This window comes from Bactrocera oleae, chromosome 3 (genome assembly GCF_042242935.1).
Source record: "Bactrocera oleae isolate idBacOlea1 chromosome 3, idBacOlea1, whole genome shotgun sequence".
NCBI lineage: Eukaryota > Metazoa > Arthropoda > Insecta > Diptera > Tephritidae > Bactrocera > Bactrocera oleae.
Genome location: NC_091537.1, coordinates 86,541,694 through 86,569,276, shown reverse-complemented (window position 1 = coordinate 86,569,276; position 27,583 = coordinate 86,541,694). Strand labels below are relative to the sequence as shown.

The following is a 27,583-nucleotide window of genomic DNA, read 5'->3' as shown; positions in this document are numbered from 1 at the left end:
GGCGCACACATACACAGGCGATTGCAGATATTTGCATTTTTGTAATACAGTATATGTAGCCAGGCAGCAATGCGTAGTTGCCTAGAAGTATGCTTCTCTGTTTTCCACGAATTTTGTGTTTTGCTTTTTGGCCCTTTTTGGCATGCATTGCATGTACCGCAACTTGCGGTTGCCAAACTTACCGCGTCTGCATGTTGGAATTTAGTATGTTGCATGCAACATTCATAAAATGCTAAAGGCTATGCGCAACGTTATGTCAAAGTCTGTAAAATAATGGCGCTGGTGGTAGGCAAAGGCAGTTGCATAAGAATGAGTGAAATATATAAGATTATTTGTGCTTATACAGAGTAGGGTGGAGCGAAAAAAAAAATTTTTTTTTGCTTAGCCTGAAGGTAAAATTTGTAAATTATTAAAGAAAAAAATTTGGATTTGAAAATTTTTATTTCGTAAAAACAATTTTATAAGTGTTCCAGAAGCTATGGAGTCTTCTATCTGGCCAATTATAAGTTATCAACTTAAATTTTTTTTCGCTCCTCCCTAATACAGAGTGACGTTTTAAAGTTTTAATTTAAATTTTCATTTCTGTTTTTTAAATACTTTTTTCAGTTTTTTGACATTTGCAAGTTGAAATCAAAAAAAAAAAAAATTTGGTGCAAAAAATTATTTTGTTACAAACTTTATACAATTAATTTTTAATACTCGAAAATTTTTGAAATTTTTTTTCTCATTAGCGATGATTCAATAATTGAAACAGAAAAATTTTATGCGAAAATTATTTTGATTTGTTTTCTTATTATTCTATTTTTCTGTTATTAAATGGTTGAAACAGAAAATATGTTGTGGAAACATTTATCAAATAATTTTTATATACCAAAATATTTTTTTCAGATTTCTACTTAAATCGATTTGTCAATGATTAACAGAAAATATTTAATGTGAAATTTTTTGAAACAAATTTTGGAATGTTTTTTTCGGACTTTTGATTTAAACTGTCATTTAATACTTAAAACGGAGGCATTAGGTGGGGAATTTTTTGACAAAATAATAATATTTGAAGTTTTGTAATCTTGTACTGTCATTTTTTGCCCCTTTAATCGGTTAAATACGGTTTTAAAACGGTTTTAAAAAAACATCAAAGACTTTTCCAACAAAAAATTTTTTAGCATATTTTGAATTTTTTTTTGTAATATAATGTTTTAAAAATTTTGAAGTTTTTTCTTAGATTTTTTATTTTAGCGATTATTTAACAGTTGAAACAGAAAATATGCAATGGAAATTTATCGGTATAATTTTTGGAAATTTTTTGTAAATAAAAAAAATATTAATATTCGAAATCTTTTTAATTTGCTTTTCTGAATAACTCATAAAAAATTTTTCTTTTTTGGATATATATTTTAATTTATTATTCAATACGGGAAACAGCCAATATATGATGTGAAAGTTTTAGACAAAATATTAGTATACGAAAAATTTTGAAATTTTGTAATCTCAATTTTTTCTTTAATCGGTATTACAATTTAAGCTGAATATTGTACATCGGTTTAATTAAAACTTCAATGCTCCTTTTACTTCGAAAAAAATATCTTTTAGGAATTATATGTCTCTGTTGAAATTTTCAAATGAAAATTTTTTTTAATTCTTTTCTTAGTTTGGAAAATTTTTATATATTTTCTTAGTTTTTTTCTGTTATCTGTTATTTAATAGTTGAATAAGAAAATATTCAATGGAAACTTTTCGGAATAATTTTTGAAAAAAACAAATATTAATATTCGAAATCTTTTTAATTTTCTTTTCTGATTTGCCTTTTAATCGGTATTAAAATTGATGATTAAATCTTTAAGATTTTAAAAATATTAATAAAGTTTTAATTTCTAACAAAATAATTTTGTTTGCTCAGTGTCACCCTGTTAAAATAATTCTAACTATGCGTAGTCTGCATTAAAATTTTTAAATAAATAAATATGCGCTCAAACCAATACTTGTAGTCAGAAAGTCAAATTGTGCCGCAGTCCAAACACACACACACATCCCGCAAGAGAGTAATATTTGCTTATATATATATGTGAGCACTAGTGTGTGTGCGTAATAAAAGTTGAATTTGCACTGAATTTAATTTGGCAGTAAATGCAAATTTTTGTCTCACAATCAACTTTATGGTGCGACAGTCTGCACACATACATACATAGCTAAACAAAGCGCATGCACACACTTATGTATAGTAACTGGTTTTGTAGCTATGAGTAATTGCAGTCATAGCTCTGAAAAAGTGAGTGTGCTTGTATGTAGTTATTGGTAGTAACGAAAAGAGTGACAGACTTTCGAGCCCTAACTCCTTACTTACTTTTTGGCATAACCTTTCAATATATTTACATATAAATATGTATATATAAGTTCTTATGTCGACGCATGCAAATTTTCAAATGAATAATGCAAGTTTTTGCGTTGCAAACAAGCTAAGCAATACACATACTTTTACTTATATATAAATGGATATGTGTTTGTATATGATAACGAAGGCAGGTACAAGTCTCTCAGTGAAATAATTTCGACATTTCGGCATGTTATGGCTAGCGTGTTGAGCAAGGCATGCTTTTAGGAATAATAGTACAAGCACATAAGCAATTATAAAAGTACTACATGCCATATATTTGTTATACAAACGTTTATGTATATGTTATATTAAAATCATTTCTAAACAAATATATCAATATCAACAGCTCTGGTTTTTTTTTTTTTGGCATATAATTTCCAATAATTTCTAATTTTTTCCTTGTAAAAGGTTATACAAAAATATCTTTGTTGATGTTTGAGCGAAAATTAATGTTTCTAAAAATAATATTTCTGTCTCAGTATTTGTAAATTTTATTCTTAAGAATTAAAATTTTTATTTGCATATGTTTGCTTGCAAGAAAGTCTATTTATTCTCTGACACATTTAAAAAATATATTAGATCTCTCATCTCAACCAAATATATTATAGTAAATAAGAAAATGTAAATTTTCAAATAAAAATAAGCCAATAATATTCGAACTTCATTTCTTTTAATGCACTAACAACTTCATAAATTATGGAAATTTTGAATAAACTGCTTTCAGTAGATTTTAAATTTATAAAACTTATTGCCCAATAACTAGTTGATACGCTTAAATGAGCTTATATCAGCAAAAGCGATTTGATGCTTAAGATAATATTTTTGGAACTGACTTCTGCAAATTAAAATTCAGTTTTTCTTACAACAAAAATAAGAAAAAAAATAATGTTTTGATGAATGTTTGCTTTTACATTTCTTTTATGTTCGTATGCGCAAATCAGGTCCATTCGTATTAGGCAAAAGTAAACTTTAAGAGCTAAAAATAAAAATTCCAGTGTTTTTCAATGTTTATAATCAGAATGTGAGCATGAAAACAGAAGCCCAAAAACAATTTTTTTTGTTGACCGGTTCAATGTATCGTGAAAAGAACTCTGAAACTCTGAAACTGCAGTTAGACAAAGAGACTGAAGAAGAAGTATACAACAACCTTTTTTCAAAACTAATGCTTTTATTTTTAGTTATAGGAAAATATTATATCTTTTTAGGAGAAATATTTGTGCTATCAAAAAAATCTCATAATACATTTCAACCACTTACATGCAGTATACAAAGCGCATAACTTTTAAAAAATAAATTTATTTAGCTACAAATTTATGTGAATCTTTTTATACAAACAATAATAATTAAATTTTCTTTTTTAAAAAGAAATATTTGAGGCAACGTAGAAGGGCTCATTTCAATCTACCGAATAGTTATACTCTTATATAATATCAGTAGACTTATTTCGAAAATAAAATAATACAAAATAAAATAAATAACAGTTTGAATTAAAACTAGAAAACGCCTTAAATTATGCAACAATTTTTTTTAAATCTCAATACTACGCTTTGCTAATAAACATACTTTCCAATTTCGTGTATTGAATTTCAGGCAGTACATAGCAATATTTCGTACAAACATTTTGGAAAATCTCCATCGAACAGCAAGCAATATAAGTAAAAAGCATTTCGTACTACAGAGCTACCAAATATATAACCTATACTTTCTTCACCTATAACAGAATACACAACCTTAAGCTCACAACAAAGACCCATAACACTAACTACTTAGCTGCGTAAAAGCTTATTTCATAATTTGTATACAAAAAAGTTGAAAATTTCAAAGCTACTCGTTTGAAAATTTCGAACAAAATGATTTATTATGTTAAGAAATAATATCACGTCAGACGGATATAGAATGAAATAAAGTTAAAACTATTTTTAAAATACAGCAGTTGAGTGAAAGTTAAGTGTTGAAAGAAAGTCGTGAATTTTTTTCAATTCAACTGAGTTATAAATAAAGGCTGTTGGAAGAATTTTACTCTAAATTGTACCCTTTGAAAATTCTGATCCGTTTGTTCTGATCGGCCTCCGTTTTCTCATTACCTATTGTTCTAGCTTCGCAGTTTGCTCGGGTTTCGCTTAATCGACCAATCAGAACGCGCCATGTCAGTTCAAACGTACACAAGGCTTGCTAGGATTACGCGAATCATGCTGTCATATCGTTAGTAACAGTTAAGATAAGTTCATTTTTATAATCTGTGTAACCAACTAAACCTATTTAAAAGCCACTTTCACAGTTTCAAACTAAAAAGATTAAAAAATTGTACAGCTAAAATTTATATTTTGAAAAGGACTGCCAATTTTTATATATAATATTTCCATAAAATCTAAATAAACAGATTACACTGGTTAAAGAAATTTTAAATTTAATTTTTTTTTTTTTAATTTTGAATGTACCAGGGCCACTAAACAATTATATATGAATGAAAAAAACATTGAGTTGTCAGGTTTTATTGTGACATCAAAATATTTTCTTGAAAATTATAAATATCAGCGTCATTTAGAAAAATTACTGCTTATCACAAGTGTTTGATTACGTGAACATTTGGCTTCTGGAAGGTTCTTTTTAGGTCTCCAACAATAATCCGCCGGCATTCCGCTTCTCCATTAAGCAAATGTACTGACGGAACCTCTCGCCTTGTGCGTCACTCACAGCACCCAAATTTGTCGGAAAGCAATCCAGTTGAGAGTCCAGTGTATTCCCAAAGCTTTATACGAAATAACGATTATAAGTTCGTTTATCAACTCCTATACTTTTCCAATTAATAATTTATTAGAAAATTTTGAAAAATGTGCACAAAAGATATCCAGGCGAGATTTTAGTGATTGTTAAGTTTATCTTCAAAGCTCTTAAAGTTTATTAGTTTCCGTATTTGGAGATCTACAAATATTTAGTACTTGGATCCCTATATTCAGATGCTTCATTGTGCTGACTTAGAGCAAGTAGCGGATTTCTTGATTTTCTTATCGATTTGGAGGCTTTGTCGGCACTTTCTAGGGTGAGTCTGTTGGCCGAAAACAAGTTTGGTTACTGGGTAGTGTGTTTGGACTTGGTTGTAATGACTTTTGTTTAAGTCAAACAAAAATAAAAACATTTACACGATCCTTTGCTGTGGTCGCAAAATATAGTGACACTAAAGACTTATCCTTATATAATATTTTAAAGAGTACAGCAACTGCTCACATATTTAAATAAAATCTGATTTATCAAATAGCTGAAAAACAGCTCGTCAAATGAAAAAGTTTTCCATACAAGCACTTGATTCCGATTGTTTAGTTTGTATGACGGCTATATGCTGTAGTAATTCGATCGGAACATTAATTTCGGAGTTTAGACCTTTGCCCTAGATAATAACCCATGTCAAATTGAAGATATCAAGTCAAATTAAAAAGTTTTCCATACAAGCACTTGATTCTGATCGTTCAGTTTGTATGGCAGCTATATGCTTTAGTGATGACAAATGACAAATGAGCGCCTTTCTGAAGAGGAAAGGATGTGTGCAAAATATTAGATCGGCATATCAAAAACTGGACGACGAGTTCCTTTTAAATTAAAAAAGTTGTTCGCCAAATATGTTGATAAAAATATGTTTGCTAAACTTTTTTCGCATGCTGATTTTGAAAAATGGCAGGTATAGCCTTTTCAATTTTTTTTTTCGTTTAAACTTAAGTGAAACAATTACAAATGCATAACTTTTTGCTATATATCACAGTCAATAGCAGCTCGCAATATGGCAGATAGCATATTGGCTTCAGTAAGCCTCAACAGTCGAGTGTGAAAGTGTGCAAACCAGCAACTGTTGGCAATGCTTCAATAGGCAACGCAAGTCGAATACTACAAAGGTTAGCAGAGCTAGATTTTTTTTTATCATTATGAAAACACGTGGGCGCAGAGAGTGTGAAAAAATAATACAATTTTTTTTTTGGAATTTTTTTATTTCTTTTTGAAATAAATTACTTTGTCTTATGCAAACGCAAAATTTTTATTCCGAATATCAAAGTAATCGACGCGTCAACGCATACCTTTTTGCGACTGTGAGGTTTTTTGGCTTCTGCCTAGACAAATTTTTCGCATAAGCTCATAACAGGCGCCTATGCGTATGCAAGGCAATTTCTGTAGTCACACATAAATGCATGGGTGTGCGCGTAAATATCTATGCGGTTGTGATTTATAGCATTCGATTTGCGCAAACGACAGACTACTGAATCAGCAAATCTACGGCGATAGATCAAGGGCAACAAAATCAGCAACAACAACAGGCCTACGAGTGCCGTTGATTTCAAAGTGGCGGGTTTTGGGTTTTGGTTACAACCACCTGCGACAATCACACACAATCTGTTAACGCAATATACTGACTGTTGAAAAAATACAACAAACTTTCAAGAAGCCGAAGCCAATAGCAACAACAGCGACGAAATGCAAATTATAATAACGCCAATATACCATATTTAATGTAAAAACTCTAAAGTGAAGCGCAAAAAATTTGCAAAAGAATTCAAAAAGAATTCGAAACTTGAAAAATAAATGAACGCACAGCTGTATGCACACACTGTATGTGTGAACTGCGGGCAGCGGTTGGGCGCATAATGAATTGGTTTGCCGTGAAAATGAAAATGAGCAGAGAAATGACAACAAATGAAATTACATTTTGCAATCGGAGATTTTCTTCTTTCACTTTCTTTCATATATTTTTACACGCTCTGCTACAGTGCCATGTAATTTTTTTATGCTCGTAAGCAACAACAAGAAAATTTTCATTTGAAAAACAAGTGCGCGCGTGCCAACGCCATGGTATTGGTGTTTTTGCTCAGCATAGAACCAGCAGTAACTCATTCTAGCTAAAACAACAGCGCCTAAAAGTATGCAAAAGCAAGTAGAAGGTAATGTAGAAAGCGTGTGGGAGAAATGGCAAATAGCGCAATGTATTGAAATTTTTTTTGCAATTTGCGCATTATTTTTTTGCAATTTGCACATCTCTTTTTCTATTCATTCCTGCTGCGCTGCTAAAAAAAACTTTTTACGCACTGTTGCAAACTTCTACACTGGAAATGGAAAAATTTAAATTGGATAATTTCAACCTATTCTCTGGCAATCTATTGTATTCACATCTATTTGATTTAGTGCAATTGTGTGTATCTAATTTGATTAAATGAGTTGAAAAAATAATTGAAGGCAAATTGAAATTAATTTCTTGATATAAAGTTGAATATAAAAGGGGCGAAGGATATGTGTAATTCAAACTTTAGTTTCAATATGCGTAATTGAATTAAATATATTCGATTGCTTAAGTTGCTTAATCAAGAACACTTAAAAATTATTCCAGCCACAGATGTCTTAACATAACATTAAACTTGATAAGAAATTGAGTGGGAGCGACGTAACTAAACTTCGGCTAATATGTAGTTACATAAAACTCCATAATATCGCGATAAGTTAAGAGAAGTTTCTAATCGTCTTTGAACTAAACAAACCTCTACAGAGCCTAAAATAGGCTGTACAATACCAATAAAATAGAAATACAATTCTTAGTCCCTGCATTAGACTGTGAATAAGGTCCTACACTTTGCTGTCCAAACTCTCTTTGGTATAGTCAAAACTGCAACAGTTCAGAAATTTTAAACTAGCTTCGTTTCAACAAATTTTAAGGTCTTTAATCGAGGTCTCAGGTAGGTCGGTAGATCATTTTCAACATCCGTTCCAACAACGGATGGATCAATGTAAACGGAAAGGCGAAATTTTCTTGCAGAACGAAGACAAATAAAAGGAAAGAGAAATGAAATGAATGAATATGAAATGAATAAGAAAAAAGTCATTCAATTTAGGTGGTTAGGTTAGGTATCTCGAAGATCTCGAGCACACTTGTACTACTATAAACATATCTTTGTGTAGCTGGAAAATAGAACTTCTGTAATCCGATCTTATAAGTCAACAAAGCTCCTTGAAATCATTACAAATCTGCTTAGGTGCTTTATTTCTAACATCACCAGCTTATTGGCATATATGAAAGGTGTGAGTTCCCAAGTCCTTAAGCCTTGTTCTCACTAAGGCGGGACACTCAAGAAGTAAATGTTTCTACCTCGTCTTCATTCAAACAGCTTCTACAACTGGTATCCGGTAAGATTCTCAATCTTACTGCGTGCACAGCGATAAACCAATGACCAGTAAGAATCCCTAGAAAAAAAAAATTTTCTTTACTCTTGAACGAAGAGCTCATTGGACATCTAGCGATCCACTTTGCTGAAAAAATTGTGCTAAAAAATCTTATCTAATCATTAAAAACATTTACTTCATTCCTTAAAAATTACGCTTAAAGGACGAGCTAGCTACTGATACATACATCATATAACAGATGAAATTCGAAATGGATATTAAGAAGATATCAAGAAATTGATCTGACAAGTGACTACTGAGATCATATTATTTGACTCCGTTTGGCGCAAACATGTTAAGCTAAGTCAGTTATATATAACTGCTCATAAGCCAGCCACAAATGATTAGGGGGAAACCAATTTGGGAGAGAAGGCCAGGATTTCTGGAATAAGTGGTGAGGCAAAACAATAAGATGGTATTATTAAGACGCATACGAGCTGGTCGAATGCCCGAAATACTTTACAAACGCTAAAAGCTTGCGCACTACAGAAATTACATTCCATACTATAGTCTGAAAGTAAAAATATCTCTTAGGTATCGCCAAAAGTTTGTGTGATAATTGATATGAACTTTGTTTCAATTGAAATTCATTACTGGAGTAATAAATCAATATATAAAAGGGTTTCTCCCAAATTTCTACTAATCGTATATTATTTATGATATTTCGGATTGTAAAATGCAACACTTAACGCCGTTATCAATTATTCCTAACTCAAGTGAAGTCACGAAAATAAATGAAGTAAGTAAAGGCCACTGTCACGTAGCGTCACGCATTCGAAAAGTTTAAATACAAATTAAAAAAGGGGCCTGGCCCAAGTTCAAGTTACTACAAGTATATGGTTTTAAATTACGAATATTTGTTGTGCGTTTTCGAAGTCCAACACTTTTGATGCAGATCAAAATAGAAAGGCGCCCTTTCTATCACTTAACTGAATTCTTTTTCTGTTTCTACTAATACCTCTTAGAACAATGCAAGCCACAAATAAAACAAAAGAAAAGTAAAAGCTTCGAAGTTTTATAACTGGGTATGTTAGCTTTATCGCGACTATAAGTTTGATAATGTCTTCAAAGGATTTTACAGCAGTAAAGTCGTACTTTAATTATCTAATATTTTCGCTACTAAAATAAAATCTCATACCCGTATCAAGTCCCAAATTCAATTAAATGCTACCCAACTTGTTAACTAGAATTAGGTAAAAGCCAAATATTTGTTTGTTTGTTATTTTCATTTGTAATTTTTCATTTCCAATACGGAAACATGATGGCATATTGAGAAGAAAAGAAACAACAAAATTTAATTAACGCACTGCAAACCATTTATCGCACAAAAGTAGTAGAAAAAGCAAACATAAATTACTAGAAACGTATTGATATATATATATATAACTAAAATATATAAATTTATATATAATTCAGTCCAACCAAAACTCATTTCCAACGGTCACTCTGACTCTCAGTTACCAAGCGACGCCGCGCAGCAAGGAAACAAGAAGGCACCTCAAGGCGGGTCAACTAACCGAAACATTGAAAGAAATTGATTAAAAATGAAAGTAGAAATGAAAAGTATATAAATTGCCGATACCTAAAATAACAAATTTTCTACATGCATAACACATACTAAAGAGAAAGCATGCAGAAGTTCGTCTTGAGATACATTCCAATTAAATCAGCAGAAAAGTAATAATCGATGATGTTTCTTCATACGGCAGCACCAGTGCGTGCCCCTGCGCTTAATTTTTTTCTAATTTCTTTCCATTTATTTCCGCATCCGCTTTCTGCCCACTATATGTTTCCTTCATTTGTGTTCGTTTTCATCACCGAAAGGCAGTACAACATGATTTGTCCGTCGCAAATTGAAACATATGTTTGCATTGTCCGTCCGTTTGTTGGTCAGCGGGTCACCATTGTGATTACAAAAAATGTGCTTAAATGTGTACAATGCCACATTCATTTCGTTTCTATTTTCATTTGCCATTCATGCATGCATTCATTCATTGTGACAAGCCTGCTTTCTGTGTATACAGCTGTCATTTACACTACTTTCAATTTCGTTCATTTCATTTGTTTGATTTCATTTACCAGCCGAGCACCGTGATGTGTTCTGGTATTCGTTAAATGCTAAAAGTAAATTTGTGAGTAAAGAGGATGTTACGAGGATATAATATGATATTTGAAGGCATTTGAAAGTGTGACAGGTGCGGTATTCAGCTGTATGGAGCTTTACTGACTTACGCAAAAATGAAGGAAAAAATAAATTATGGAAAATAAAAATATTTTAAGCATTTGATGGACAGCTGAGGAATAAATGAATTACGACAAATAAAAATATTTTAAGCACTGGATGGACAGCTGAGTCGAAAGGTGTGTAAATTTCGCACTAAAAATATATATTTCAGCGAATTCATATTGATTAGATGTCGGTATAATATGTCGAAATGGCGATTATAGCTATGAGCTGAGATACGAATTGCTTCCAAGAAGCTGCGAAGTTGCCTTCGAATTGGACTTCCCCTAAACTAACTTACACCTTAGTCTAGATACATAGTAAATATCTATGAGAAAATACACAGCGTTAACTACTTAAAATAGGTAGGTCCATAACGCACTGTGTACATAGCCCTAAACCAGCAAACTCAATAGCAGCTTTTACTATTTTCCGTGTTTTATTAATAAAGCATTGGGTTGTTGGTTAGCTAAATGTTTGATCTTGCTTGCTGCGAGCCCCAGCAGGTTTTCACTGAGAAGGAATACGTCGCTATCCACGGAACTTCCTGATGATCACTCAGAAGATCGGAAAATCCAAAGTTTTATTGCACAGCAGGCAAAGTTAAGGTTATTTCGTGTTGTTCGAGTTCTAGTAAATGCAACTGGTTAAGTAATATGAAAGAGACTCCAAAGGATTTAGAAAATTTCTTTGTAAACTGAATTCGGTTAATTTCGAGAAACACCAAAACAGCTTGGCGCAGATATTTATAAGACTCAACAGAATGAATTTACCACAACTGAGTCAACTTAAGCCATGGAAAAACGTACCTTAATTTATTAGTCACTTTGGTGTTTAGCATTCAAAAATACACATAGAAACAGGGTTTAGCATACAACGCCCAATGAACTTTATTAAAGTAACCATCGCGTTCTACTTCCTCAGATATGTTTAGAATGTTGAGCAGAGATTATTAAGCTCGAAAGTTTAAACCTGATAAGTAACATAGAAATCTCAAGTAAAACTTAGAATTCTTAAACTTAGAATTGTAAACACGAGACTTAAACTCAGATTTTTTTAAACTCGAAACCTAAGACACGAATTAGGCATCATGTAGTACCTACTTGACATAGAAATATCAAATGAAACTTAAATTTCCATAAACTCAAATACTTAAATTGGAGCTCTTAATATTATATATGATTGCATAGAAATAATAACTCACATAAACCCTAAACTCGTGTTCACCGTCATATATTGCATAATTAACATATAAATGTCAAGTTAAATTTAAAATTATAAACTCGAGACATAAACTCAGATTTTAATAAACTCCAAACCTTAAACTCGGGTTCACTGTCATATATAAAATAAAAAAAATAGAAATGTCAAGTTCAACTTACAATTTCTTAAACTTTGAATAATAAACTCAGCGTTTAATAAACGTGATACCTTTACCAACATTAGTGCATAATTAACATAAAAATGTGTAATTAAACTTAAAATTATGTAAACTCAAAATCTTAAAATCGATTTATATAATTTATGACTGTATGGAAACATCAAACTAAACTCCGAGTTTAATAAACTTGAAACATTAAACTCGAGTTCACTCTCATATATTTATTAAATAGTTGACATAGAAATGTCAAGTTGAACTTATAGTCATAAACTCGAGACTTAAAATCAGAGTTTAATAAACTCGTAATCTAAACTTAAATTAGCCATAACATGTAATGTATTTTACATAAAAACAATTAACATATTAAGCTTTGAGTTTCGTAAACACGATATATAAAAATCGAGTTTAGACTTAAGGTAACAAAGCGTTTACAAATATATAAGCCAGGCAGATTTATTTTATAAAAGTAAAAAAACACAGCAGAAAGTTGAGAAAAACATCAGAATTACTGCGAACACCTTACACTGACAGTGCAATCATCCGCAGTGCCGTTGTAAAATGTTGTAACGATTAACGAATATGCAAAGCATTTACCGTCCATTTGCTTTTGTTGCACAAGTACAAGATATTAAAAATAAAAATTGAAACAACAAAAACAAATCGGACAATATGAAAGCATACAAATCCTTCGCTTCAGTGCAAGTATTGCATTTTGTATATTGTCACCATTGTCTACTTTTGGTATTTTCATACAATCTGCTGGAGATGTTCTTACATCTTTTACCCTTTGCGCATAATTTGCATAACATTGTTCCTTGCTTCTCATAATTACTACCTCCGCTGTAAGCATCTTCGCCTGAACTCAACATTTTGGCGCTGCGCTTACTTTGTTTGGCAATTCGACTCAACTCGCTTACTTTTCAGCGTTCCCTTTGCTCCATTTTTTATTGTGTTTTCTCACATATTCTGCAATTTCCTGTGAGCATCTTCTCCGTGCCAAATTGCTTGTGTTCTCACTTGCCCCACTTGTTCTGATTTTCAGCATATTTTTTCGCTTGCGTTTCAAGCTCGCTGTGTGCGTTTTCTTCCAATTCGCAAGCACGTTTGCGCATTTCTACATTCTCGCATACTCCTCTCTTTACCTGCAACAATGCGGTGTACTTAATTTTTTGTTTCGCTCGTTATGCCTTGAGCAGATTATATGGCAATGTCGGAGACTTTATAAAATATATATGTATATAAATGATCTGCGTGACGAACTGAGTCGACTTAGCCATATCCGGTTGTCTATCCATATGTAATAGGCGATCTAGTCTCTCAGATTTTAAGATATCGTTCTCAAATCTTGTACACGCTTTTTTCACCTCAAGAAGCTGGTTATTTGTGGAAATCGACGATATCGACTCACTGTGGGATATACCATCGTTGCCATACAAACTGATTGATCAAAATCAAGCCCTTATATCCGAAACTTTGTTACTTGGCATGGGCTATTACTAAGCCAATTATGTAATATTCAAAGAAATTGTTCAGATCGGATCACTATAGCATATGGCAGTCATACAAACTGACGAATCAAAATCTAGCCCTTGCATGAAAACTTTTTTATTTGACAATATTTATACAAGAAATTTCGCATGGACTATTATTTGAGGCACTACTATCTTCGAAGAAAATTTCCAGATCTGACTACTATAGCGTATAGCTGTCATACAAACTGTATGAAAAACCTTTATATTTGACAAGATATATTTAACGAATTTGGCATGTTATATTCTCCGAGTCAGTGCCTCAAACTGTTGACATCGGAATCGGATCAGAACAAGTCTCATTTACTCACTTTTATGCTAAAATAAATGCGGCGCTGAAGCGTATAATGGCTACGGTGCAGACGAAGGCAACGTTTTTTCTTGTTTTGCTTACTTTTTTTCGTTACCTGCAACACTGTTGCGTCCTTAATTTTCTGTTTCTTAAATTTTTATTTTTCAGTTCTGCTTGCACCATTTAAATGCGTCGTGTTAGCAACGCGGTGACATTAAATAAAATAAAGCAACGAAACTTACGCAATGCTGTAATCACCGTCAAATGTGTCAGCATGCAACTTGCAACAATCTGCTGCTGCCGCTTCGCTACACTTAGCACGCGGTCCGACGAATTTCTGCAGAAGCTGCTGCAGCTCGCCAGGCGATTTTATTGCGCTGCTTGCACAAGCTTTGTGCGTGTCGCTTCGCTTGCTTTTCATAATCACCCACTTTGTTGTTACTGTTGTTGTTGTGGACTCTATTTGCCTTGTCGCTGGAAATGCATTTGTTGCATACAAAATGCGCACATTAGTTGTGCAACATTTGTGTGGCAATTGCTTTTCTTGTTGTTGTTGCACATTTATTTTCACTCCAAATTTCTTGTTTTTATTGTTATTAAAATTTTTTTTTTGCATATCACTTCACCATGGCGTACTTGCACAGGCGCGTCGCCTGCTAATGCCACGCATTTGTGTGCGCTTTGCATACTTTAAGGCGTTTGCGGTGTGTTCACAGTATGTTTTTGTGTTAATTTCCAGCGCAATAGTCAAGCACTAAATGCTGGCTTTTATTATTGTTCGTGCCACTGCAGCGTGCGCTTTAATAACTGTTATTTTTCACAATTGCTCTGGCTGCTCTGTGCGTGTGTGGTTTGTTGTGCGCGCACTTTGTTTACTGGCGTTCTGTGTTACTTTTACGCCATTTGTTTCAAGGCCGTCGCAATTGTTTCGCAATTTAAATTAAAATAGCAAACAAAAACAACAAGCACGCTTGCTTAATGTAGAAAGCAACAATAGTTGCTGTGTGTTCTGCCTTCTCTGCCACTCTCACTCTTGCGCCTAACTGCATGCCTACGGTGTCCTTCTTTCGTTTCAGCCGCCATCGCGTCTACTCGGCTACCCTGTAGCATCTTTGACTGCCCCACTGCGCCACTTTTGGTTGCGTACATTCCCCTCCACTCATAATTTAGGACGCACCACAAAGCTACAATCATTTTGAGTATGAAAGCAGGCAACGTAAAAGTTTTTAACAAACAGGCGTAAAGGTAGTGCCGTGGAGAAACATTTTACCCAAAGTTGAAAATATTAACTCTTGTACAGAACACGAAAGAACTTTGCAAAGACTTTGGGTTCAAATCATAGAAACACATAAAGTTATGAATTTCTTATTATAACCAAAAGGCAAGTTCCAGATTTTCTATTTCGACTCGTGCCTAATTTCAATAATCGACGACCTTTCGTTTATTGTAATACCAATTTGTATTCATAAACGGTCCATTATTTGATTATGCCAATTTTAGTTAGATGCCATTTCTTTATTTCTCATAAGACCAGCGTTCCGTTCTATGTGTTCCAGTGAAAGATTTAAAAGCCAGCTTCCATTCATTCGTTGGCTCATATAATATATTTGATTCCTTCAAATCCAATCTTACAATGTTATAACTTAACTTGGACGCTCTTTCACCCAACCAGGAATGCAAGGAAATAAATCGCTCGTATTTCTAAAGCTAGAATTTTCTGTAGACTTCAATACATTTGGAAAGCATATATCGCCGATTTCATTCCTACATACGAAATCCTAAGTAGACGACCTGTATCATTTTCCTAGTGAGGAAAGAGGTCAACGGACATTTTATGTTAACAAGTAAACAAACGGCAAATAAAAATCTTTCAGTCTTTGAAAACAATAAGATTTTAATTGGTTAAGCACTTTCAAAAGAGTTTTGGCTTACTTTTCCAGAACTATTCCAAATTTACAAACACTCAGAAATAGTTATTATGGCATAACTAAAATAACAACACTGAAAATTTGCACAAAAGCTCTGCTATAAAGGTTAATATAGCGCTTAGTAACAGAAGTGTAAATGCAATAAATAGAGATAGATCGAGAGCAATAAGGAAAGAGAGCGTTCCCTATGAGCAGAGAGAGAGCGACAATTTGAAAAATTTACCTAACCCTCTATGCTATAGAACAGGAGTGATAGAAAGAAAGAGAGAGATAAAGATAACATATTATATATTAAGTTAGATGCGAAAAGGAAATATGTACATAATATTGCGCTGAATACAATAAAAAAGGGAGAAAGAAACATAGATAGATTGAGCGAGAGTCTGAGAAATTAGCCTATCTATCTATGTATTGCACAAGAACTGTGAAAGACAGAAAGAAAAAGATACTTCAGCAAGTTATTTTGCTGGAAACCTACATAGAACATCAGTGTTATTTAAGGAAGTTTAAGTAATGAGATAAAATTTCAGTTAAGCGCGGATTTTTTAAACATTCTTTTGTCTATAGTGTATTTGGGTTTAAATGCACATATAAAGCTAACAACAGGTAAATATGTCTACAATCATTTTCTTCTGTAAATTTTTGTTAAAATATGTATACCTCTCCGAAATGTAGAAACTTGTAACATTTTCCTTGGAGACTACCTACTGGAATATGCTACAGTTTAGTAATAGTTATATTTATTGTTTACAATTGAAAATATTTTTCGGCATTGCCACCATCTTCCCTTAGTATTTATACCCCCTAAAATACACTTTCTCTGTGTTTTTTGTGAATTTTCACACACACATACTCAGACATTTAAAAGTATAAAGTTTGCTGCATTTTCACGCTCTACTTAGAAGCGCGTTTGAAGTGTGTTTTCATTTTGGCGAAAATTTGCGCTCTCTTGTTCCACAGGCGCAGCGTGGTTTGATGGGGCTTTAGCGCACTGCAATGCGCCTACAAGCTACATTGTGTCTAACTTTGTTGTATTAGTTACACTTTCCTTTTTTTTTTTTGTGAAAAATCATTATGTTTTTCCTCTCTTTTTGTTGTGTGTTAAATGTTGCTTTGTTGTTCGCGCCGCTGCACAATTCCACTTTCCATACACACTTTATTCTATTCCACTTTTGTTAACTTTGGCTTCACTTTATTTAGTTGCGGTCCTTTGTTTTCAATTTATTTAAGTTTTATTTTTAATTTTCATTTGTTTTTTCCATTTTTTTATTCTTTGCTGCTTTCTATGCAACATTTAACACAGTGATAAAGAGAAAAAGCGTAAACTTGGAGAAACTTTTGTTAATTTTCTATGCAATTATTTTTATTGTTGCTCTAGTGAGCGTGGCAAATAATTGTAGCGATTGTTTGCTTTTGTTTTCGGTGAAAAGCAAAAAATGTTTGTTTATTATTATGGTATTACTATTCGTTTTTGAAATGAAAAGTTGTAAAGATATGGGTTTTCGACAAGAATTGGGAAAATAAGATTATATAACCTTTTATATAGGTCATATTAAGTGGATAGTTTATCTAAAAGTATACCTTTAATTCTTCGAAGAAGCCTATATTCTGATGATGGTACCAAAGAATACTTTTCTTCCAATTTTAACTCAATTATTGTACTTTTTTACTCTTGTTCGGAACACCAAGTCTCGCTACAAAGAGTGTGAAAGCAGATCATTTTCTCAGGACAAACCTTTTAGTAGAAAAATTTGCAAATTTGCAATAAGCAATGCAAACAAAGAAAGCTTTTTTAAAGTGCTTTCTACTTTGTTACGTTTCTGTAGACAGCTTGAGATTGCCTTGTCTTAAACAATTGCCTCACGGTCTATAAAGTTTCGGCACTATATTATACATTCATCGGATAATGAGAGATTATTGCTTCCACCGTTAACACTTTTCAAAATCACACTAAAGCTAAATCATTGTCACTTCTATCAAAAAACTCACCGCACAGTGAATAGAAGGTATGAATCTCGGGTAGGTATGAATCTAATAACTGTCAGCATTAAAGGATATTTAAGATATTCAATAACAATTGAGTGTATGCATTAATTCGTGCGGGTTTCTAAGAGAGGGCTCTACTAGTATTATTTCGCGTCGTGTTCATCTGTGGCTATATTTATTTCAAAGGTGATGTCATTTCGCGTCATTTTCAGTAGATGTCATTTGTTTTCGAGTGAACAACAATTTGTTTCATTCATTTGAACATGTCGAAATTTGTACCAGATAAAGTATTTTTGCGGGGAGTTCTTCTTCATTACCTTAACATGAACAAAAGTGCTATCGAAAGCCATCGCATTTTACGGGACGTTTATGGTGACCTTGCTTTAGCCGAACAAACGTGCCAAAAGTGGTTTGCATGGTTCAAAAGTGGCAATTTCGACATAGACGACGAGAACGACCCGGACAGCCAAAAAAACTTCAAGACGAAGAATTGGAGACATTGCTCGACGCAGATGCATGCCAGACGCAAGAAGAACTTGCAAAAGTATTACGAGTTGATCAAGCAACCGTTTCCAGACGATTAAAATCATTAAGATTCCTCCAGAAGCTTAAAAATTGGGTGCCTTATGAATTAAAGCCAAGAGACGTCGAACGTCGATTCTGCATCTGGGTATCAGAAATTGGCTCGATTCTTTCTTGACCTCCAAGCCAGAGAAGTTCTTTTTGGATGGGATCCACAAACTGTCGTAGCTTCCGATGGGCAATACCTCGAACATTAAATGTGTAACAATTTTTTCACAATATAGTCTTAATTTTCGAAAAAAACCGCACGAATTTATTCATACACCCAATACATTTTCCGAAACTATTCTCATTTCTATCGCAGACACGTATGATAATGAGCGGCAAGCAAAGCTTCGTGTCTCGACTATGCTATAAAGTCATTAAATATTTTTTCTTTAAAGAAATATTCTCAAGTGGTCTTGACAACGTGTCGGGAAATATATTATATATATATTAGAGTAGGTAAAAAACCAATGTTTTTTCGCTTCGTACACTGAAAAATTAGTAGATAGACACCTCTCATTGAAAGTGGATGGTCCAGTCCTCCACCTAACGGTATATTATTATATTTCTTATTATCAGATTGAAAAATTCATGTATTGCTTTATCTGCCATATGATGATGATGTAGAGTTAAGTTAAATCGCATACCATATACAAGTACATATATTCATATGTATTTGAAAGTTATGGTAAATAAACTTTGGCATGAGACGGTGAGATTGTAAAGAACTTCAGAGAAAAAAGCCATCCATATTTAGTCTATCCACTGCCTCATGTTTTTTCTCGTGATTGAATCAGTAAGACAAATATACTCTGGTTATATTTCTCTGAAGTAGTATAATAGATTGGTCATCGAAGAATTCTGAGGTCTTGAATTATGCTACTAGACCCATAAAATCAATTAATAATTTAGTGCAAATATAATATTACCTTTGAGACTGATTTTCTATATAGAAACACTACTTCTGGTTTCCATAAATAGTCTTGCTGTTGAAAGAGGGCTACCAGAAATGTTATTCAAACCAGCAACTGACTGTACTATAATATTGTCGGTAAGGTCTTGGCTTGTGTTTCTATCGCACGTTCAGATCAATTTTTTTAATAAACGAAAATTGAGTCAACTCTAGTGATTATGGTTTGATAAATTATAATAAAAGTTAATAACCACTCGCTGGTGCTTGGAATGGGTCATCTTAAGAGGCTAGCACTACTACTTTCCAACTTCTTGATTTATGGTAAATCTTCTGAAACACGTATCACCTTTTGTGTTATATCATATAAACCTCTCTGCAAATTTTAAGATATCATTTATTTCATTATAAGTTGAAAGTAACAATTATTCAGAAAAATAGGAGGCATATGCAGGTATTTTGAGGTAACTTCATTTAAATTTTTAATTTGAAATCTGTTCGACTTAATATTAATTCTAGAGGATCAAAATACATACAAACCGTAATCAGATCAAAAAATTTAACTTGAATTGAAAAGCAACTTACTGAAGTTAAACTGATACTTTGGAATACAGTACATATTATATACCACCTTTTGAAAGAAAAAAAAATTCTTCTTTCAATTACTAGGTATATACCCCACAGTTGCCAGCCTCAATTAACCACCAACAAAGTCGGTTAATTTCTGCATCAATCATTTAGTAATTGCATTTTAATGCTTAAAAGCCTTCAATACATACCCACACATGTCTTACAACCACATTAGCGCACTAACGGAATTTTAAATATCATAATTTGTAATCAAATTGTAATGTAACTTAAATTAAAAACACATACAAATGTATGTAGCTGCAGGTAAATGCAAAATACCACATGTACGCAGACGCACTAAACTCTACACACAAATACTAGTAGCAAGTATTCAACCACAATTTGCATGCCCCAATTAATGTGTTGGCAGTGGCGGCAAAGGTATAAAAAGAAGCAAAAACAAGAAAAAAATGTTAACTTCGACTGCACAGAAGCTATAATACCCTACACAGGTGCAGTTTTATAGCATGCATGGGTATAAAAAGGTCTACATTAATTTAAAAAAGCTTTTTATAAAAGGACTCGAGTCTGATCGGTCACTTTCTATGGCAGCTATATGCTATAGAGGTCCGATCTTCGACAATAATCTGTGCCAAATATCATTACGATATTTTGACAATTAAAAAAGCTTTCCATAGAAGAACCTGAATTTGCTAGGTTAGTTTTTATGGTAGCTATATGCTATACTGTTGCATTCAAAATGATATATTCGGATATAAAATTTTTGCCTTATGCAATAATTTCTACCAAATTTCGTCACGACATCCTGTCAAATAAAAAAGTTTTCTATACAAGAACTTCATTTTAAGCGTTTAGTTTTTACTATATGCTATAGTTATCCGATCTGAAACTTAACATACGCCGTTCTGGGTATAAATACAGTGTACCATTACTACTTACACACTAGCAACACGATGCGCAATGGCAATTGATGTATTAGTCAGGCAGCCATTAGTAGCGTTGGCCATTAGCGCACAGACATACGAGCAGTTGTACACACAGTTGATGAATTGGTTTAAAGGTGCGGTTACATTTGGCAGCAAATAGATATATTGCAATTTTTGTAACATATACCGTCATATGCAAATATATACAAATACACACGTAAGCTCATAGTTAGCTTTTAGTCGCTTTAGAGCAGAAATTTTGCGCTTCGAAAATTCTTGTTTACGCTGCAATTAATTTTTGCCAGCAAACTGCTATACAAATGCGAATTTAAATACACATATATACATATAAGTATGTATATGTATGTATATGTGTGTATATGTGCGCTTTCATATGAGTACCATATGTGGCAGATATATAGTAGTTTGCTTGTAGCAAACATTCATCAATTTTAGTTTATGATTTATTCAAGTGCAAATTTCAATAAATTTTCCTCGAAAACTCTCACCACACAATTTTCGTAAAAGCGCCAAGTTCACTTTATACACGTGTATATGTATTAAACGAAGTGATGAGTACGAGAAAATCACTTTTGAGAGCATAAAGTAATTGGTAGAATAAAAAATGTTGCCTACCAATAGGCGCTGAAAGGTAATAAAATCACATTTGCTACCATTTTCACTCACAAAAAAAAAAAAAACGAAATTCTGTTTTATTTTATGATCAATAACTGCAAATGTCAGCATTATTTCGGCAATGGCGCTGAATTAGCGAGTTGCTAGTTTCTCTTTTGCATTTTTGCACACATTCTACTTCCGTGCAGTTTTATCTCGCACACATACACCGATTCAATTTGATACTATTTTCAGTTGAGTGGAGTACGTGCTTCTTAAAAATTATGCTGATTTAGCGCGAAAATTGGCAAACGTGCGAGTAGAGTTCCTTATTACTCATGCAGGACTAAGGCGAAAGGATGCTAGGAAAAACAATAAAAGGAGCACTTAAAATATTATGAAACTAACTTCTTGTTTAATAGGTCTACTCGTGGGACTCATGTCAATAATGAGCTATATATTTGTGCAATGATAAGGAGCGCGATAGTGACAGCAGACAAGAATCAGAGTAGAATTTTTATATGATCACGTGGTAAAGAACTAAGCTTTGCCTTAAGCAAATGTAAATAATATTTTACTATATTTTTAGTATTGTTAACATTTTTTGTGAAACAATAGAGTCTTTACTGTTTGAAAAATATAAAAATGTGTTAGCTCTTTTTATTCTATTACAAGATAGATCGTGATGATTGCTCATATATGCGTGAAAGAGGGCGTCATGAAGCACAGAGAAAACAAAGAGAGGGGAGAGGAGAGGGAAGATGAAGAACAAGATGAGACAGATTAAAGAAAGAGTAAGTGTAAAGAGAAATAGAGAGGAAGAGAACGAGGTAAGTGAATGAGGAAGAGAGAGTGAGCAAAAGAGAGAGAAAAATATATATGGAAAGCGCTTTCACTTTACGCCGAAGAAAGATAGTGAGAGAGATAGAGATGTTACCACGAAATTAATATATACATACTGGGAGAACTGAGAGAAAGACATGGGGATAGAAAAATTGGGTAAAATCTGCGTTAAATCTGACATACTGTTTTACAGCAGACAAAATTGAAAATTCGCAAGTAAGTAATGTTAAAGTCGTGCGTTTGTCTAAGGATCTGTATTTCCTTGTGTAATATTCTCAACAATAAAAGAACCATATATATATTTTTTATATATATAATACATACTATGATATTCTTTTACAAGTATTATCGAACTCGTAACTGCCAGCATTGCGCTGGAATTTCCTAACCCTAATAGCAGTCTATCATTTCAGTTAGTTTATTTAAGTCAAGAGAAACACTTTTCTGAGAAGCACTGATATGCGGATTCTGGTTCTCTTGTTATATACTATGTGATATTAGAATATCCACTGAATTACTTGCTCTCAGTGAGGATCATCGTAGGAGTTCTTACTGGCAACTGCGAAATAGGTATGCATATGATAAGAGTAAACATTTTATCGGACGCTAACTGTCAAAATTAGATGGAGGAAAGTGAGGTGAAAGCATCCAGACACTTTCTCATTCATTATCAAGCTTTTGCAAGACTGAGGTTCATATTATCGCTTTATGATATTACAAAAGCTAATCAAAAGAGATATGTTTTCGCATTGTTTTGGCAAATCTACACAAAAAATAGATAAGCAACAAAACACAAGCGAAAGCTAGGCGAATATCTAATGTGCGAGAAACGATTAAAATTTGGAGATTAAAGAGCAGCAAAAGGTCAGAAGAGAGCAAGAAATAACACTATATTGTAATTGAGCAAGCCAAAAAGAAAATTGAATACATGAAACTAGTCGAAAGGGTTACCAATTGCAGCGACTTATGCACGAGACTACCAATAAGAGTATTAAAGAGTAACAAGGCCAAAGACCGTAAAACATTACTTCGGATACAAGACATGACAAGCAACGGCGGCAACACAAATACGCCGCTCATAAACAATGGTAGCAAAAAAAAAAAAATACCAAACTATAAACAACAAAATAACAACGGTCATGTCGTGGAGAAAATGAAAATTGCGCTAGAAATGTTGCAGTCGAAACGGAAACGGAAGTGGAAAACAACCGGTCAAAAGGCAGACCAGTCAAGCGCACGAATAAGCAGCGAGTGGAAAGAGGCGTCAAATGACAAACCTGCACGGGTAGGAGGAATCTACAAAACGAGTAGTTGCGCTGACGAACAGACCTTGAGAAAGCGCACTGAAATGAATGAAGGCTGAAGGAAAAACATATCGAAAGACAAGAATGCAGGAGGGAGCAAATGGAGGGCAAATGAAAATTAACCGGCCAAGTCGACAACAATTTCATTTCGAAACTAATTGGCAAACTTAAATACAAAACTTAATTTAGTGCTGTCGGACAATGCGCCAACGAAGCGAATAAAAGCATTTGGAAGACTGTGCAGGGGATTTGTTTTGTTGTGGGGGTTAAAAGCAATGTTAAGGTGATGGTTGAAGGCCATGTGGCAGGCGACCGGCGGCAGGCAGCAGAAAGCTTAAAGTGCGCAACGGAACAGGAAACGGCTGTTTTTGGCGTAAAGCTAGATTAGCTGATAGCGCTAGTTGAGTTGAAGTGGAGAGATACTGTAGACAGATATATTTACTTATTTTATTGTTGTATGTTTGTAGGTGTGTCTACTGTTGTAGTGCAGTTAGCATAGTGTAAACGGCGTCAGTTGGCTCTTGTCTCTTGGCTTGCCTCTTGTTTCATTTAATTCTCTTGGATTTAATTTGTTTTGATTTTTGTGCGAATGCAGCGAATTGTTGCAGCTTTAATCTGAGTGTACAAAATAAATAAATAAACAAATCGTAGAGACTTTAAGATGCGTCTCAATTTAAATTTAAGTAGCGTTTTACCCGATTAACGAACTAGAATGATAGTTTTTGTGTTATTGGATGGAAGCTCTCGCCTTTCGTAGTTTTTCTCTAAGCTTTTCGCATTTTAAGATATAACCTCATGTTTTTCTCACTCATATTCATCTCTTATGCTTAAGTATTTTTAAGCGAAAATTTTATTTAAAAATTTTTTGAAAATATCTTTTGCTTTTCACTACTACAAACTTGAACATGTTGTTACCAAAAATATAGGTATGTATGTGCCTTAACTAATATGTGACAACGTACAAAAACTGTAAGATTGCCTATTAATCATGTTTAAAGGGTTTAGCGAAGTGGTTAATATGTTAACGATATAAAATCGCTAAACATTTTGACAAATTATCATCGCTAAGTTGAAACAGTGATTTCGCTAAATACCACCGCATTTCTCGTTGCCTACCTTTAGGGCGATTCTCGAGAATGACCTGGTATAGCTTCATACAAGGTAACTGAGATTGTTTGACTTATTTTAGGGGCTGACGAGAGGTACCTGAGCTTTTAATGCAATCGAAGACCGCTTGATTTTCGCCAATATAAAGTAAGCACATATATTTTATTGCTTTTAACTTGGGTATGTATCTTAGATAAAAAATGACAAAGTAAAAAACGATAAGGTTGACAACTATTGAGGTGAATATGTTATCGGTGCAAACAAATTTCGACAAATTCATATTTCTAATTAGGGGTGTGTTTTCGTTAAAATAAAACAGCATTTCTTGTTGCCTACTTTTAAGCAACTATTTGCATGAATGATCTTGTATGTCTTCAGACAAGATCAGAGCGTTTGACTAATTTCATCATCTAACAAGATGTAAATAAGCTTCCACAACAGTAAATCTCTCGCTTTTCTCCACTGCAAAGTGTTTATTAGGTTTTACTATAAATTTTGGTATGTGTCTTAGCTAAAAAGTGACCAGATTACCTACAATTAGAATCGTTATTGTAAATTTTAGCAAGTTGTTAATATGTTTTCGGTATAAACGAATTGCAGTAAATATTTGTATAACTTTATGACTTTTTTAAATAATAATCTCAACAGGCCACGTAAATATAGATATTTCTCTCTCATTAGAACTACCATTTGCTTGACCCGTCCAATGGCAGGATTCATACATAAAAATAAAAAAATATTTGAACGAATAAATGAACCTGCATAGATTATATTTTTGTATTCGAGTGTTAATTTATAAAATATCAGTTTCTTTGCTTTAAAACCTTGTAATTTGATCTCTTTTTTGTTTAATTTAATAATAATCAAGGAAAATAAAAACTTGATATTCACATCCCATTCTCAAATCCTACAATTTTATATACACAAGTATAATATAATATTTAAAACCGCTTTCTCCGGCATTCCTTCAACTAATTTTTTTCTTTTTCATATACTTTCAATTTACACTCTATTATCACTTTTTTGCTCTCTGCTTCATCTATTCTATTAACACAAAAGTGGTAAAATATCTGCTTAAAAATTTTGTGCCTTCAGAAATTTGTTCATTTTATCCTTCCACTTCGGTCCATCTATTATTTATGTGTAGCCGACAAGTAACCCACTTTAATTTGCTTATTGTAAGGCTGTCCACTGATTTCTCTCCCCTCAAACTTGTGTTGCACTTAACCCTTTACTTGGCAAGCGTACATCAATGAATGCTTGGCACTGACCGAGAAACCAGCAAAAATACAAAAGCGAAAAAAAATAATGAAAAGGATCCGACAATAAGATTTATGATGATGAAGTGTTGTAGAAGATTTTAATTGTTGCCAAAGTTTGTCGGCTGATTGGAGCATGCCGAAAAGGAAAATTGAATTTTTTTTTGCTGGCTGGGTATACATTTTCCGCTTGATGAAAATTTAATTTGGATAAATATTAAAATTGGGAACTTTAAATTGCTGCATATTAGAAATAAATTCACTATAAATATGTAATGAGAATAAAATTTTAGTTCAAATATGTAAGCAATTTAATGCAAAGATGAAACCAAGGTATAGGCAGAATATTGAAACAATATACTTATATTTCAGGTGATGCCACCTAATAAATAAAATAACGAATTTTATATTTAAATCAACATAAATATATACTCTAAATAATAATTTTTCAAACTAATAATATATAAATAAAAAATATATAAATAAATATAAGTCTAAGGTTGCCAACTTGTTTAGTAAATAAAATAATTAATTTTTGAAATAAATAAATAATTGAGAAAGGTCTAAAAAAAGCGAAGCAAAAAGAGAAATTTTTTTTTTGGGGTTGCCACCTTTCTTATTTTGGTAAAGTTTTTTAAAACAGATTTTAGAGAACTTATTAGGAAGAACTTTAGTTGACTTTTAGCACACTTTCATAAATTATTTTTATTTTCTAAATAAAAGAGGGCACATTTAACATGGTGCCACCTATTTTTATTGTAAAGTTTTACTAAACAAATTTTAAAGAACTAAAGAGAAAGTTTGCAACTTAAGCTTAATTTTGTTATCACTATAAAAATATTATAACATTTTTTAACTTTGGACAGATTTAAATAAAGGTTGCCAGATGTACAGAAACTAGCAACACTTTTAGTAAAATAATGCAGTTTTAAAATTTTTGTCAGTGTGTGTTATTAAAAATTGTAACGAAAAATATCAACGAAAACAAAAATATTCCAAAACGTGGCCACCTACTTGATTTTAGTTAGTTTTAGATTTTACCAAATATTAATCAAAAAATTTTAAAATTTGTTAGTTTTGGTACCTTACTATAATAATTTGTTAATAATCTGAGTAGATTTGCCAGATTGGCTGATTTTTAGAATTTTTTAAATCTAATTGCAATAGAGGTAAATTTTGTTTTAATAAATAAAAGCAGTTAAAGGTATATTATATAAATCGAACTTTTTGGAAGTAATATTTCATTTTAAAATTGAGCTGCTCCATATCTAAAAATGTGTTAATTATTTGATATGGTAGTGGACACGCATCGAAACTGTATTTTAAGTTATTTGTTTGAAGAAAAAAAAGTTTTTAATATGAATTTAAAAAAAAAAATTTAAATAGGGTTGCCAATACACATTTATAACGCGAAATTTCAATAAATGAAAACCAACTTTTTAAACAAATAAAATATATTTTTACAAAAAGTAGTATAAGTAGAGTTGCCACTATTACAATTTTTTTAATATTAAAAAATTAAATTGTGAAAAAATCTTTCGATTCAAAAGTCTACTTG

At 32.6% G+C, this 27,583-nt stretch overlaps 1 protein-coding gene across 2 annotated transcripts in view; it reads right to left on the bottom strand.

The window, feature by feature from the left end:
• The window catches only part of LOC106616925 (chaoptin), a 244,135-nt gene that overhangs the window by 58,039 nt on the left and 158,513 nt on the right, over nt 1–27,583 (bottom strand). The window lies entirely within an intron of this gene.